This window comes from Dioscorea cayenensis, chromosome 9, assembly GCF_009730915.1.
Source record: "Dioscorea cayenensis subsp. rotundata cultivar TDr96_F1 chromosome 9, TDr96_F1_v2_PseudoChromosome.rev07_lg8_w22 25.fasta, whole genome shotgun sequence".
NCBI classification, from domain to species: Eukaryota; Viridiplantae; Streptophyta; class Magnoliopsida; order Dioscoreales; family Dioscoreaceae; genus Dioscorea; species Dioscorea cayenensis.
This window is the reverse complement of record NC_052479.1, coordinates 21,373,220-21,387,891: the sequence shown is the minus strand read 5'-3', so window position 1 is coordinate 21,387,891 and position 14,672 is coordinate 21,373,220.

The window sequence follows — 14,672 nt, the reverse complement described above, 5'->3', positions numbered from 1 at the left end:
ACAACTCTTATTTCATGAATAATAATCAAATTTCTATCCTTCAAAAGAGAAGGTACAAGGCTATTAATAGCCTACTTAATCTTAAGATACAAGAAAATTATCTTATTAAAATTGGCTAGTGAATTAATCTAAAAATAGAAAATTAAAATTTGCTTGGAAAATAATCTACAAATAAAAAAATAAATTTGGCTAGAAAATTAATCTAATTATGGGAATAGTATCTGATGATACTGTAACACGTGAAGATGACAAGCGAATCTCTCCACTCTTAATCTTGGAATATTTGATTTCCTGGTTGATTAGGATTTGTTTTATTTCCATCCAGAAATTGGGTTGGTATTAGGAAAGGGATATTTTTGGCTGATTTGTCATAAAAATAAATCATATCTCCCTTTGTTTGAGTGGGGGCAGCGAAGATAAACACAATTTCCTTCTTGGATGAGCACGTGAGTGTGGGGCCCACATGTGGCGTAGCTACAAATGCTTCTCTCTTGCTATCCTCTTGTTTGACTAAGTCTGGAATTATGTCCTCACTTCTGGTACACCTAAGTACAATTAACGTAGAAGAAATTGGAAATGCCACCATTTCAATATAATTTAAGAATAATCTTAAGTTAGCATTCACCTGGTTTTGGATTTGTTTAGCACGGTTTTGTGTAAATGGTCCTTGATATGATTCCTCTTCTATATAAGCTGAAGTATTACCATCAGTAGGTGGTGTAGTTTGCATGGGAGTGATGTCCTCATCATACAACCTATCCTAATTGCAACAATATATGAGAAATGCCAGATTTTCTTCTTGAAATTTTTATATTTATCGAAATTGGAAATAAAGTTTTAGCCAACTTTTATAAATGCTGTTGAATTTGATAATTCTTTCATAAAGGCATATAGCTATCTTACACTGGTAGCTAAACGATAAGAATGAGAGACTAAAACTCAAGGAAAGTGTCCAAATTATTGAAACAGGAGAACCAAATAATTAAAGATCTTGAGATTGGTGGTATTAAAGCAACATTATCTATTGGATACCATTGGTCTTGTTCACTGGTATGAAAAGATCAATGATAAAGTAATAATTCTTCCTTTTCTACATGTATACTCTGCATGCAAAATTAGCAACTGCTTTGGTCATGATACTCAGATTTTATGATAATTAATACGAGGATTTTAGCTGATATTGTACTAGAATGTAAGCTGCATTCCTGACTTTGCCAATATTAATGGCATACTACTATGCTATGTATGTATGAAGTTCATAAGAGTAGAGCATATTGTTTATAACTTGCATTGAGACATAATCCAGATTTGGATTACTATTATATGTTGGTCTTCAATTCTATAGTTATCCAATTTATTGAGATTAATATGTGGGCAATTTACTATTATTTACTTGATCCCGTATTATTTTTTTGCATCATTCCCACATCATTTAGTGAATCATGTTTTATCTTTCAATCTCTATAAATTGTATGGATTTGTGTTGGTGCTGCAACCATGGCTTTCTGGCATTGCCTTGATGGTGTAAAACGCAATTTTGATTGGATCTTGCTGATGGTTTTGATTTCTTTTATTTTTCATGATTTATTATTGAATAATTTTAGTGAAATTAGCAATTTTGCTTTGCTTTTAGTTGTGAATTAGATGCTTGGAGAATCTTTTTTGGTAGGTCTCTTAAATTGGATTTTGGCACCGAAAAAAGTATTTTTTTTTTCAATCACAAGTACTTGAAGTATTTTGAGATCCTTACTTAGATATGAAACCCATAAAACAATTGGATGGGAATTTTGTTAGTAATGTGATTAGCATCAATATGATCCTTGTGGACATCTTCATTGTCCAGTATAGATTGTTTCAATGTCTTGCTTTATTAATAGTTCATCTTTTGACAATTTTGCAAAAAATTAATTAGATAAAAGAAATAGAAGGCCTACAAGTTTCTTTTTTCAGTGAGTTAAGGACATCCGATGGGTGCTAAGCATCTGCAACAACGAATTTGTGGTTCAACAATGTCACTGACCTTCAATTTCTTGGTTTATGTTGGTGTGTTTTCTTTGTTTGATTTCAGTCATGATCTAATGGTGCTCCTTGGAATCTCTTAGGTTTTTTTGTTTGATTTGAGTCGTACAGGAACAGGTTTGCATTTTCTCTTGAGTCATTCCCTGATTTAGTCTTTTGTTTTTTGTTTGAAAATTTCTATTGTTTGCTGTGGTAGTGCTATTGGTCTAGTCTGGATCACTACTATTCTTCACCCACCAGCCATATTAGGTAATCATCTTACTTTCATTCAATCTTTCATTAATCCAACAGGATTACTAGTCTAAATTATGCCATGATTTTAAGATATATCACTTGACAATGAAATGTGAAATCTTTGATTTTAGATGCATTGCATTAATTTAACAGGATTACTTGTCACTAATTTAGTGTGGTTTCGATTTTGTTGCTTGAACAGTAGTTCAGTTGAAGAAAGGCATTGAAAAATAGTAATGTATTATAAAGCTAAAGGAATTAAGGAGGAGATAAATTATGAAAAGGAGGAAGCCCTGTGGAGATGATGCAATGATAAGCTAGTGCTAATTGTTTTATGGTTTGGAAGAATCTAATGAAGGCATGCTTGTTTGATCATATTTAAGATTTGAATAAACCATAAATTCATTAGAATTAAATCTTAATCATTTCTTTGTTGGCAATCATGTATGCTAACAACTCATGCTATGCATCAAGCTACAATTCCTCTAGAGTATTCAAAATATGAATGCTGTATTGTTTGCCGGTCCTAATATCATTGTCCATTAGACGCATATATATATATATATATATATATAATTGTTGTGCATGCATGGTGGTGGAGGGTGGCCATTAAACTTGTCTTCATGGGATTCACATGCACAAAGCTAAAAGTGAATGACTATTACTTGTCAACTTTTTGGACACACACACACACACACACACACACATATATATATATGTATATGTTGCCAACTTTTAGATATATGCTATCAGTTGTCTTCCAACTTTGGTCAAGGTTTGTCAAGCATGCGTGACTTATTGGTGACCATCCAAAGGCAGCATAGATCACAATACACTTGCTATTTTTTATTTTATTTTATTTTATTTTATTGAGGTCATCATTATCTTTAATTAATCAAACAAGCTAAAAAAATAATTGGTACATGATTGCTTAAATTTCATCCTACATGAACTTTGAAAGGTTTATAGAAATTCTAATGTCTGTTTATTGAGCCAAGGATGTTGAACAAGTTTTGCTGATTGTTTCTTCAAAGAAAGAATAATTTGATCAGTATTACAGATAGTGGTAGAAGCAGTAGCTCTCTACAAGCTCAGTATGTAGTTAATAATCTTCATTTACACAAATCCTTATTTCATACTATAATCTAGTCATTTTTGATATGATTAGCATACAATATATATATATATGTATATATGTTGATATTTGTTTTTCATGCCCCTAAAATTATCCCTTAGCACTCGTTATAGTCTTGAGAAATGGCAACTTTTTAACTGATTAAGAAACCCCATTTCCATTTCCTAACCAAACAGTATTTATTGCTTTGCAAGTTTCTTCCAGATTTTTTCAATCTAATCTTGTTGTGTGCCCAACATGCTAGTTGTAGAATAGGTGCCACTTCTGTTGCCCACTTTACATTACCACTATTAGATTGTTTTGTTGAATTAAGTACATGAATTCTCTATCAATACTGAAATGTTTTTATCTTTCCTGAATACTTGCTAGATTTACTTGTTTTAAATTATTCCTTCTTACTGAATTCTACTGCATTTTTTTAAAAGTGTCTTTCTAGTTGAAATTTTTAACCTAATTCTACTTTATTCCGTTCTCTTTCATTGCTCATATACTGTTCTCTTCCTTTCTTGGTTAGGTCAACACTTGCTCAAGGTCATTACTGAGACTTACTATACAAGGAGATTCCAAACCTAGGTCAGTTGTACCCTAATGATGCCCTAATGATTAGCTAAGAATCCTTGTGGGGAGGAGACAAAACCATTGTTAGGTCATTGTTTAACTCGTCTAACCCAGCCTTGGAAGGTTTCACTCATATTTATTGCTCTAATTATTTCATGCATGCTATAATCAGCATGTGATCTAGAGAAAGAGGGTGAAAAATGGGATTTTTTAACTATCAGGTCAAGGGTACATGTAATATTGGGCTAAGATCAAGTTCAATAATTCAGAGATGCCCTAAATAAAAGGTTTCGTGATGAATATCTGACCAAGAACCTAGGCATAAAACCAAACTATAAATGCAATACTAGAAATCAGCAACGACATTTATATAAAGATTAAGTTTAATGAGAGATGGTTTAGACATACTTTTATATATATTTTTTATTATTTTGATTATTTATCCATTAATTTGATTTTAAAGTTCTTATAAGTTTATTGATTTTACTTTATTTTTTATTTTAGTATTTTTTTACACGTTATTTCTTTGCAAGGCTTACAAAAGAGGAACAAGTATTTTTCCTTGTATATGGATGAACTGATTTTAAATCAGGGTGTGGATTGTAAAACCTAAATAGATGGTTTATTTTTTTCCTTTGAAATTCTCCATTAGGGGTTTTATGTCGTTCATAAGGGATTTTCTACGGATTATGATTTCTTCTTTTGTTAAAATTTAGTTTCTTTGAAAAGGTATAAAGCATATATGCTTGAATGGAAAAAAAAACTCCATTTTGCATGTATTAATTTGATTGAAAATTGTTTAGAATTCATTCATTGTGGTTGCAGATTATCACAATTTGCAATTAACTATCACAATCATGGTCATTTAGAAGTTAATGCGTTCTTATTCTGCACAGCTCTTCCTTTTTATTTGGCATTTTCATTTATTTTTCTCATACTCTGTGTTATGCAAGTTGTAAGTTGAGTGAAATATTTGTAAAGATACCATGGACCAAATCAGTCATGATGATGTTGAGTTCTTTACTTGTAAAGCCTATTTATGTTTCTCATAAAAATTTTCTCTTCTGGTGTTGCTTCATAAGAACTAGCAATAAGTATGTGTCTTTCTTGCATATGAGTTTATGACTTCATTCTAAAACTATAATCAAAGAATGAGATGAGACAAAGGGAATAAGCAACTAATAAAAGTCTTCAAAGGAGAGCACTAAGAAGAGAAACAGTAAGAGAAGAAAAGGGCTTTTAGACTTCTCTTCTCTTACTATCAGGCTTATTGGATTGCAAATGATTATAACAAATTGGTGTACCTTTGGTAATTACAACTTATTGGCCCCTAAACAGTAAAATTTTGGTAGATTTTACTATGTTGCAGTTTTACTTAACATTGATCTATGAAATCTAAATTACTTAATTGAATAAATTTTTCAATAGATTGATTTTTCATATGAAGTTCACAAATATAATTTCAGTTGATGATATTATATATAAAAGATTGGATTTTGATTGAATAAGATTGGATTTTTTATATATATTTTTGTAGATTTTGGAGAATTCATGGTTAAAGGTGGGTTGAAGATGAAGAGGATACATGAAGCTTTTTACTTTGTGTAATTAAGCCAGAAAATATTTTGTAATAAAAGTAGACAAATAGTGAAACTATTTACATTTTGTTATTAATCAAAATACATTGCACTTTAGCTTATAACTTGTCCATAAAAGTCAATGAAATTGAATTTAGGATACTATTTAGGATACTTTTGAATGTATCGAAAGATTTATGTTTTTTATTTATAGGCTAAATAAATATATTAATTATTAATAGGAAAATAAATTAAAATTTAATTCAATTCAATTAATGAATAAATTTAGAGGCGGTTATAACCGCCTCTAAAAGTGTGATAACAATTATTAGTTATAGAGGCTGTTGTAACCACCTCTAAAACTATTGAGGAGTAATGAAAACTTAGTAATTATTAAAAATCGCTTCCATAGATGAAACTCACCCCAACGATTGATACATACCAGCTCTAAAGTGTAGAGCCAGCTTGATATAAGGTGGTTTAGAGATGGGTAGTATTTTATTTACTTATTTATTATGGATTATTGGATTTTTGTTTATCATTCAAATTTTGTTTATTTAATTCTTATTATTTTCAGAATTATCTTTAAATTATTTTAAATTTGAAATTAATGATTATTTTCCTGAATTAGAATTATTCAAAATGTTTGAAAACGTATTTAAATTTTGATTATTTAATTTCTGAAGTATCAGATATTTTATTTAATTTATGATTATTTGTATTCCTCCGAGTTGCTTGAAAATTATATGGATTTTTGTTTTCAGATTAATTTTATTTTAAATTATCTGTTCAAGTTTGGATTCACATAACTGCCTTATTTTGATATCATAAAAATGGGATCATGCAGATGTTGATATGTTTACTTGGTGAATTATAATGTAAAACATAACCTGTCTAAAATTATGATATTCTGTTTGGTTTTTTGATAACGAAGTCATTTTGTTATAAACATGTTAGTCTCCATTTAACTAGGCAATAACCCTGTTAGTGGGGGTTAAACATTGACCATGTTGACATGAAACTTTGACTCTATTAAGAAATTATAGTTTCACACCATTCTGTCGTTAAAAAATAACGGCCTCTAATATTCTGGCTTAGGTCACCGAGGTAAACAAATGATCTCTGGTATTCTAGCTCGGGTCACCAAGGGTAAACAAATGATCTCTGATATTTTGTTTTGGCTATAGTGATTTGGAGACATATATTTCTATCTGCTATTAGATTGTATTTTGTTGAACCACATTGATTTTATAAGCTATATTTTTTTATAAATATCTGTAATATCTGATATGATTTGTTTTTGTTTCTAAATTTTTTAATTTCACATGATTCCAGTTATTTTTAGTGGGTTACTTACCTCATTATCATCCAAAATCTCCAAATCCCAAATCGAACAAGTTTTCTTAGAATACCCTATATTTGAGAATAATTTCCAAGGATATCAAAAACCTATTTAACACGGCAAGAAAATTGAAAGAAGGATACAAATGCAAAAGGTCAAGCTATCACTTTGCTCTCCCAAATATTGGTTATGTCCAAGGGTATACTAGAATTTAACCACTCTAAATGGTCATATTACAATTTTATCATGACCCATGAGTACTAAATCAGCCATAAGTTTGTCTATCTTTTCCCAAATCATAAAATTATATATTATTAGGATATTAGACATCCAAGGCTATGACATAGCCAAAATTCACACGGTTTAGAGCACTACTCAATGCATAAATTTATTTGAATACCCATCTATTCATGCAGACTTGAAATTCTGACATACCTCTTTCAAACATGCATAGATCTCAAAATATAACCCCAAAGTTAGCAATATTTTATTGACAATCAGATAACTTAAGAACAAACAACTTTTCTATTTTTAAAATTACCCAAATGGATCTTTATGACCATCAAAAATACCCATCAATCTTGATGTTATGCACAGACATCCCATCCGAGATAGTTTACTAATAAAATCATATCTCATAAACTACAGCCATTAAAATTATGAAATTTTGATGGTACTTAGTTATCATCAAAATCTACAACTTTAGTATTTTATTCTCCTCCAAATTCTGCATCCATGACGCCTAAAGCTGGAGAGGGATTTATGCTATTATCAAAAACAAAAATATGAAACCTATCAAATTACATTAGCTAACAATTCCTATCTCATGGCAAAAGATTGTATCTTAATCAACCATACATTTCATTAAATCAAATATATCAAGAAAGACGTCATCCTTGAGACGTGGTTAAATCCATAAAAACATCATGGTCAAAGATCCTAAGAGTATACTTAGGCGCACACATCAAAAGATAAACAAAATTCCTTTAACTTCAAATTGGGAAGAAATCCTAAAAACTCAAGGGCTAAATCTAAGTTTTAAAGATGAATAACAGTATTGCTTTTAGTGATTTTCAGAAAGATAGAACTCTCACAGAGAGCCAACAAGCATCAATAAACATAACGAATTAAAATCTGCACAAAGCTCCAAGATCCTACCATGAAAGTAGCAGCAAAACAACTCTCAATAAGAAGATCCGCTCATCCTTGTTGACAACACCACCAAGAAGGAAAAGAAAGGAAGATTGGAAGTTTTTTTTAACAACTATAGGAGATCGTGGGCGGTGGAGATACAGTCAAATCTAGAATTTTGGTAACCGCTGAACAAGGGTTATAAAATTTTAAAAGTCAATGGGTCTGATTGAAAAAATTTACATCGACAGCTAGGATCTAATTAGGGAGTAGGGTCAACAAACTCCACCCCTTTAAAAGAGTTTAGTCCTCCAAATTCAAACTTAATCAGTCAAACTGGCTTTAAGTGATACTCAGAAAATGTTATAAGTTTGAGTATTATTTATTAAATTAGCTGACATGATTCAAAGATAGAGGTTTTCAAATAGAGCTTGAATGTGATAATGCTCTAATTATGATGGTCACAACAAATAGACAATAAACCAATCTCAGGTTTGGCTCCAACTTATATCAAACATAACTTAGAAATCAATGCCCTTGGACATCCTCTATTAATCATCAATCTAAGAATCTATTATCATGTTACTTGTTATCCAACCCTCAAATAGGACTTAAAGCGCAAATACAATACCACCATCACAATACATCAAATCCCTCATTTGGAAACATCAATGCCTGTAGCATCCTATGGATATAATGTCTAAATCAACTAGATTTTCAAAATATTAAAATCCCAGAAACTTTCATCAACTAAAATCCATGTCACATATTTAGAGCCACCTGACATGGTCATCAAAGATGAAAATTTACAACCATCTAACATCCCTCAAAAATAAAGGAGAACATCAAAATTATACATATACATAAGTCTAAAATAATATTTGAACACTCTAAAATTTTCTCATTGATTGAAAAACATAAGAAAATTAAAACCAACCAAGAACCGCCAAGTATCTACCGAACTTAAACTTTCTTGAGTTATCCTCAATCAAATATTTGGAGTCTAATCATCAAAATTGCTTAAATCTTCCTAAACACTATGGTATGATCCTTTGCATCTTTTTGCTAATAGCATTACAGTAATGGGGCTTATTTCATCTTTTAAGTACATAATGATTCTGTAGATAACCACTAAATCACTAAAAGCAATATTGTTAGTTCCAAAGTGGTAGGGGTGTGATAATTATTTTCTCAAACTCACAATTAAATAATAACACATTCAATCACACAAGTAAGATAAAGAAGGCACTCATGATGGTTACCTAGTTCGACAAAGTCTTGCCTACATCTGGGGGGCTAAGCCCAGAGAAACAATCCCCTAAAAGAGGTGATAGGGTAAAGAGCACAACACTCCCTCACTCACTCAATACAAAGGAAACCCTCTCAAGATTGCCCGATGCCCACTCTCCTCAATCCTCACCGAAGGGTCTCTCCCCTAATAGATCCTTCTCTTTTAGACTTCCCCGTGGATTCCTAAATCTTCAAGCAGGGTATCTTATATGGATGCACCTGCGTCCAAATAGATCCTTCTCTTTTAGAATTCTCCGTGGCTTCCTACATTGGACACCTTCCAAAGTTAGATGTTGCAACACCCAGTTACAACATTGCCCACCTTGCAAAACATTATTGAGTTCTAGCCTAGTTGCAACTGAACTTGAGACATCTTCAATCCTCCCGGTTTCCTCAATCCGCTTCGTAGCAATTGACTCATCCCGAGCTCCTTATGGCTGCAACCGTTCCCTTCCTTAAATTATTTCAATAAGTTTCCTCTCCCGATGGTCGCAACCATTAAGGCGCGCAACATCATCTCACCAAAGATGGCTACGAAAGATCTCCCAATCTTCTTTCCAAACTTGGTCCAAGTTTGGTCTTCAATTATAATCTTCAATTGGTCCATCAATTTATTGTTACTAAAATTGATCTTCTCTATCCAAGTTTAGTCTTCAATATCTTCCAAGCATGATCTCTAATCATTATGCTTGGGTCTTCAAATCTTCAATCAATCTTCAATTAATCTTCAATCAATTTTATGATTAGTCTCTTTGAATAGCTCAACCCATAATTAGCATTTTTACTATCTTATACTCCATGCAATCTTAATGATGATCTTTTCTCAATAAAGAATAATTCCGCTCTCTTTAAAAAGATCTCTCATAAAAGGAGTTTACCAAAGATATAATTCATCATCTTGGGTCTTAATAAAGATAAAAAAATCATGCCTAAGATAAACTTGCCCTTTAATAGATATCCTTTTTAACTTTATGATCCTTCCAAAATTAATTATTCTTCAATTAAACCAATGAGAGGAAAATCTCTAAACATAATCCCTCATCATGATCTTCTAACCCACATCTCTTCACATGCCATCTCATCACACGTTTAGCCACATCATCCTCCTTGTCACTTCTTCTTTTTTCCAAGTCATCATTGCCACGTCACATCCCTTTGCTATGTCATCTCTTGGCTTGTCACATAATACCAATCCAGGTCTTTCAGACCTAACAATAGGGCTTATTTCATCTTCCAAGTACATAATGATTCTCTAGATAACAATTAAATCACTAAAAGCAATACAACCGAACACACGGAGAAATCATATATATCAAAACCAAAGAATAATATCAATTTATAAGAATTTGTTCCTCAAAATTTCAATCTTTATATTGTCACTCAAAGCACCAAAATTACCCAACAAACAAGCAAAGGCCAAGAACATGCACACATTCACTTCTGGGAATTTTTTCCCTAATTATAGCAATATGTAACTTGCCAAACATCTTGCTTCCTCTTTCAAATAAATTTAGACTCACCAAGCTACAATATAAGTTCCATAATATTTTTAGCCCTCCTCAAATTATAGCATCAATCTGAACCTCACCCAATTTCAGCACATTTAACCGCCTCTATAGGGCTTGAAAACCCTCTCAAAAACACTCTTTTGGTGTAGTGACAAACTCTCTTGTCTCTTGTTTGCTTTGCAAATGGGCTTGGAGTTCAGTACAAAAAGTTGCTTTAGTACAGCACAAGTTGCTAAAAATCTTCTCCCACTAAAACCAAAGTACAATTTTTTAACTGTGGCATAGCACAACCAAAAGACAGTTTTGCCCTTAGTTAAAATTAAAAATTCAACACTTGACACAACCCAACCAAAAAAATTAAGAAATAAAAAAGTTATATTTGGTAAAAAAAACTATTAATTAATGTGTTTTAGAAATTAAATAAAAATATTAATTAATGTATTTTAGAAATTAAAAAAAATATAATTATGCCCTAATAATTATACAAATTATAAAAAAAATTAAGTGATAACTATTAAAAATGAGAAGAAATTTGAAATAATAATTATATTAAATAAATATTTATTTTAATAGAAATGTATTAATATTAAAATAATTAATATTTAATTATAATACTCATATTAAATAAATATTTATATTTAATATAAGTCATAAAATAATTAATAAGTAATTTAGATAACTAATTATAATTATTAAAACTTATTTAAAATATTTTATAAAGAACAAAATTTATTTTCTTTATATTAAGGGCATAGAAGTAATTTTACATTATATCTTTTCATTACTTTTTCAATCCCATGAATTACTCTTCTACTTTACTCATTCCCAATTAATTACCTCTTTAACCAAACACCTTCTTCATTACCCACCATGCCCATTCCTTTTCCCCCTCCTTCATTACCTCATTGCCCCTTATTCCATTACGGTAATCCAAACGCACATTGAATTTCTTTCCCAAAACAACAAAAGATTATATGAAGGGTATTATAGTAATTTTACAATTTTTAGTTCAGTATTTATGTAAATCAAATAGAAAACAGTACCAAAATTTTTGTGATATCCACTGAATATCAAACAAAAACAGTGCAAGCATTTGTGATGTACTCAAGCACTTATATTATATTTTACTTCATGTGTTGTACTTATGTGCAAACCAAATAGACCCTAGATATGAATTGGAAAACAAAGGAACGACAGCTGAGTTACGATTGAGCCATTGGTTCTGAACCTTACTTCAGAAGGGACTAAAAGGAAGGACTTTTACAGGATCTAGGACACTACATGAGAACTTTTAAGGTCAGTTGATTTTCCGAGCATATATATTTTTAATGACAAATGTTAAGTAGTAGAATCTGTGGATGGTCTAGATAGGTAATTAAACTGGAATACAAAACTGGGATAATGTGTTTATTTTACTATTTTCTCTATTTGTTTTGTGTTTTTCCATGGGTGTCATCCTTGCAACTAAATGTCTATGATCTACCCTTAGGCAATTGACTCAAGTGTTGATCTAGAGTGTGCTAAAGCAACCTGCATGGTCTATAGTTCTAACGTAATCCTTATTTTCTTCAGGTCTAACCAAATTTCTTTTGCTAATAGCACTTTACTGAAACTATTTTCTCAGGGCCAAGGCTTCATGGTTGGTGTTAAGATAAATACCATAAGAGGTCTGCCTTCTGCATTTCCAGTATTCTTCTAAAACCCTCTCTAGAATAGTTTGTAACTGCCAAGACACTATATATGATCATCGAATGATTTAACAGGAACTTCTAAAATATATACTAGATCATGTCGAAAACCAAAAAGTGGAGCCTCTACTTGATGTGAGTCACACTATACCATCTCCCAGTCCTCATTGGCAAATCTTTGAGTAATTGTGGATAACCCACCATTTATTAGACTATTATCATTTGTGTGTGTGTGTGACTATTTGAATATTTGGAGAATCGGGCGGGGTTTTAGTCAATTTCTGTGCTCTTTATTACTTTTTCATGGTTTGGTGTATTTTTGTACTTCAACTAATTACTGATGAATGATTTGGGGTTTGATATTTTGCCTTGTACTAACATTTCCTTTTAAACTGATTTTGATCTCTGCCTAGGTGGACTAGCGTGAATCAAGCATGATTGAAGCAGTTTATAGTAAATTTAGTAAATGGAAAATGTGTCATCATTTGTTTGTATGTAGATGACATGTTAATCTTTTGTACTGATAAATGAAGTTGTGAAAACAAAGAAATTCTTGTCTAACAACTTTGACATGAAAGTTATGGGAGAAGCATTTGTCATCCTAGGAATTTAAATTGTTAGCGATAACAATTTTCTTGGTATGTCCCAGTATCACTACATTGAGAAAATAGTTATAAGTTTGATTATTTGAATTGTTGTCATGTTTCCACACCATTTAATTTTAGTATCTAACTGGGAAAAAAAATAACGATTGTCCAGTGAGATAACTAAATTATGCAAAAGTAATTGGATGCTTGATATATGCCATGACATGCATAAGACTACATATAACTTATGTAGTAAGAAGGTTAAGTAGATGCACAAGCAATCCAACTAAAGACTATTGACATGCTGTGCATAGAATATTAAAGTATTTCAAAGGAATAGTAAATTATAGTTTGATCTAAATACATTATATAGATGCTAGTTGGGTAAATGATAAGTGTCTAAATACATTATATTTTATTGACATATTTTGTACACTTTCATTTATTTTCCGTAACACCGATATCCGTGTATGTACTTTTCGCATTAATTTTGTTTCAAGACATTGGAAGATCATTTGTAGCTTAAAGAACTAAGAACTTTTAAAGTGTTTTGGAGGGATAAATCATTTTTTTTAAGACTATTCAATTTTCCAAACATCAATCGAAAAGAAAAGAAAGAATTGAAGCAACTGCCTCACCCAAATGACCCCCTCTCCCCCCCAAACAAGACCGTGTGCCTTCCATGTGGCCACACAAAGGCCTCACCGCCCAAGTTGGTTGTGGTATGGGCCTCATGTGGCCACATGACACCCGTATGACTTTGGCGGAGCTCCATTTGGCTCCCTACTGTCTGCATGGCACCTGCACACCCCCAACTGCACCTAGTTTGAGATTTTTAGCCCTAACATAAGTCCCGTGAGGGCTCCATGTAGACGTACACACTTTTAATGCCTAAACTCATTGGTGAAGGTTGATTTGAGAAAGGATAGAAGGCAGAAGAGGGTAAAACTCAAAAGGAACATCAAAGAACTTTGATGGGCCAGATCCAGAGAATTCTCATCACCACCATTAGCAGATGAATAGGGAGATTACTTGCACTTTCGTTGCCTTAACTTATATCTTGTATTCTCTTTCTATTTGATGTCGAACTGTGAATATTGGGATAATAGCTTGCATGGATGATTACTTGATTTTATATTGATTGTTGGCTTGACATTTCTTTTGGTATTTAATGTATTGTTCTTCATGTTCAATCTACAATGGATGGATTCCGTAGATTTTATTTTAAATAATATGTGTAGAGTGGGATGCTTGACATCTCTAATATATCATATATATATATATATATGAGAGAAGGATCTAGTGTATCTTCACATTAGAGGTTTTTGGTGTTGATAGTCTCATTCATTAAGGTTTAGCCATTGATTGAGGCTTCTTGTACCCGAAGACAATCTTAGGGCTATCCGAAAGATGGAATCCTTATGGGATATGGGTTATCATTGGAGGTTCAGGGGTAGTCTGCTTTAAAGACTCATGGGACCAAAAGCCTTGCCAATATCATACTTATTTCCTATTCATCCTTAGTTTGCTATTCCCCGAGGGGCATCCTTACACGAGGCCTTTCTTATCTTGTTTGTTTAAACATCTTTTAGTTCAGGTGGTA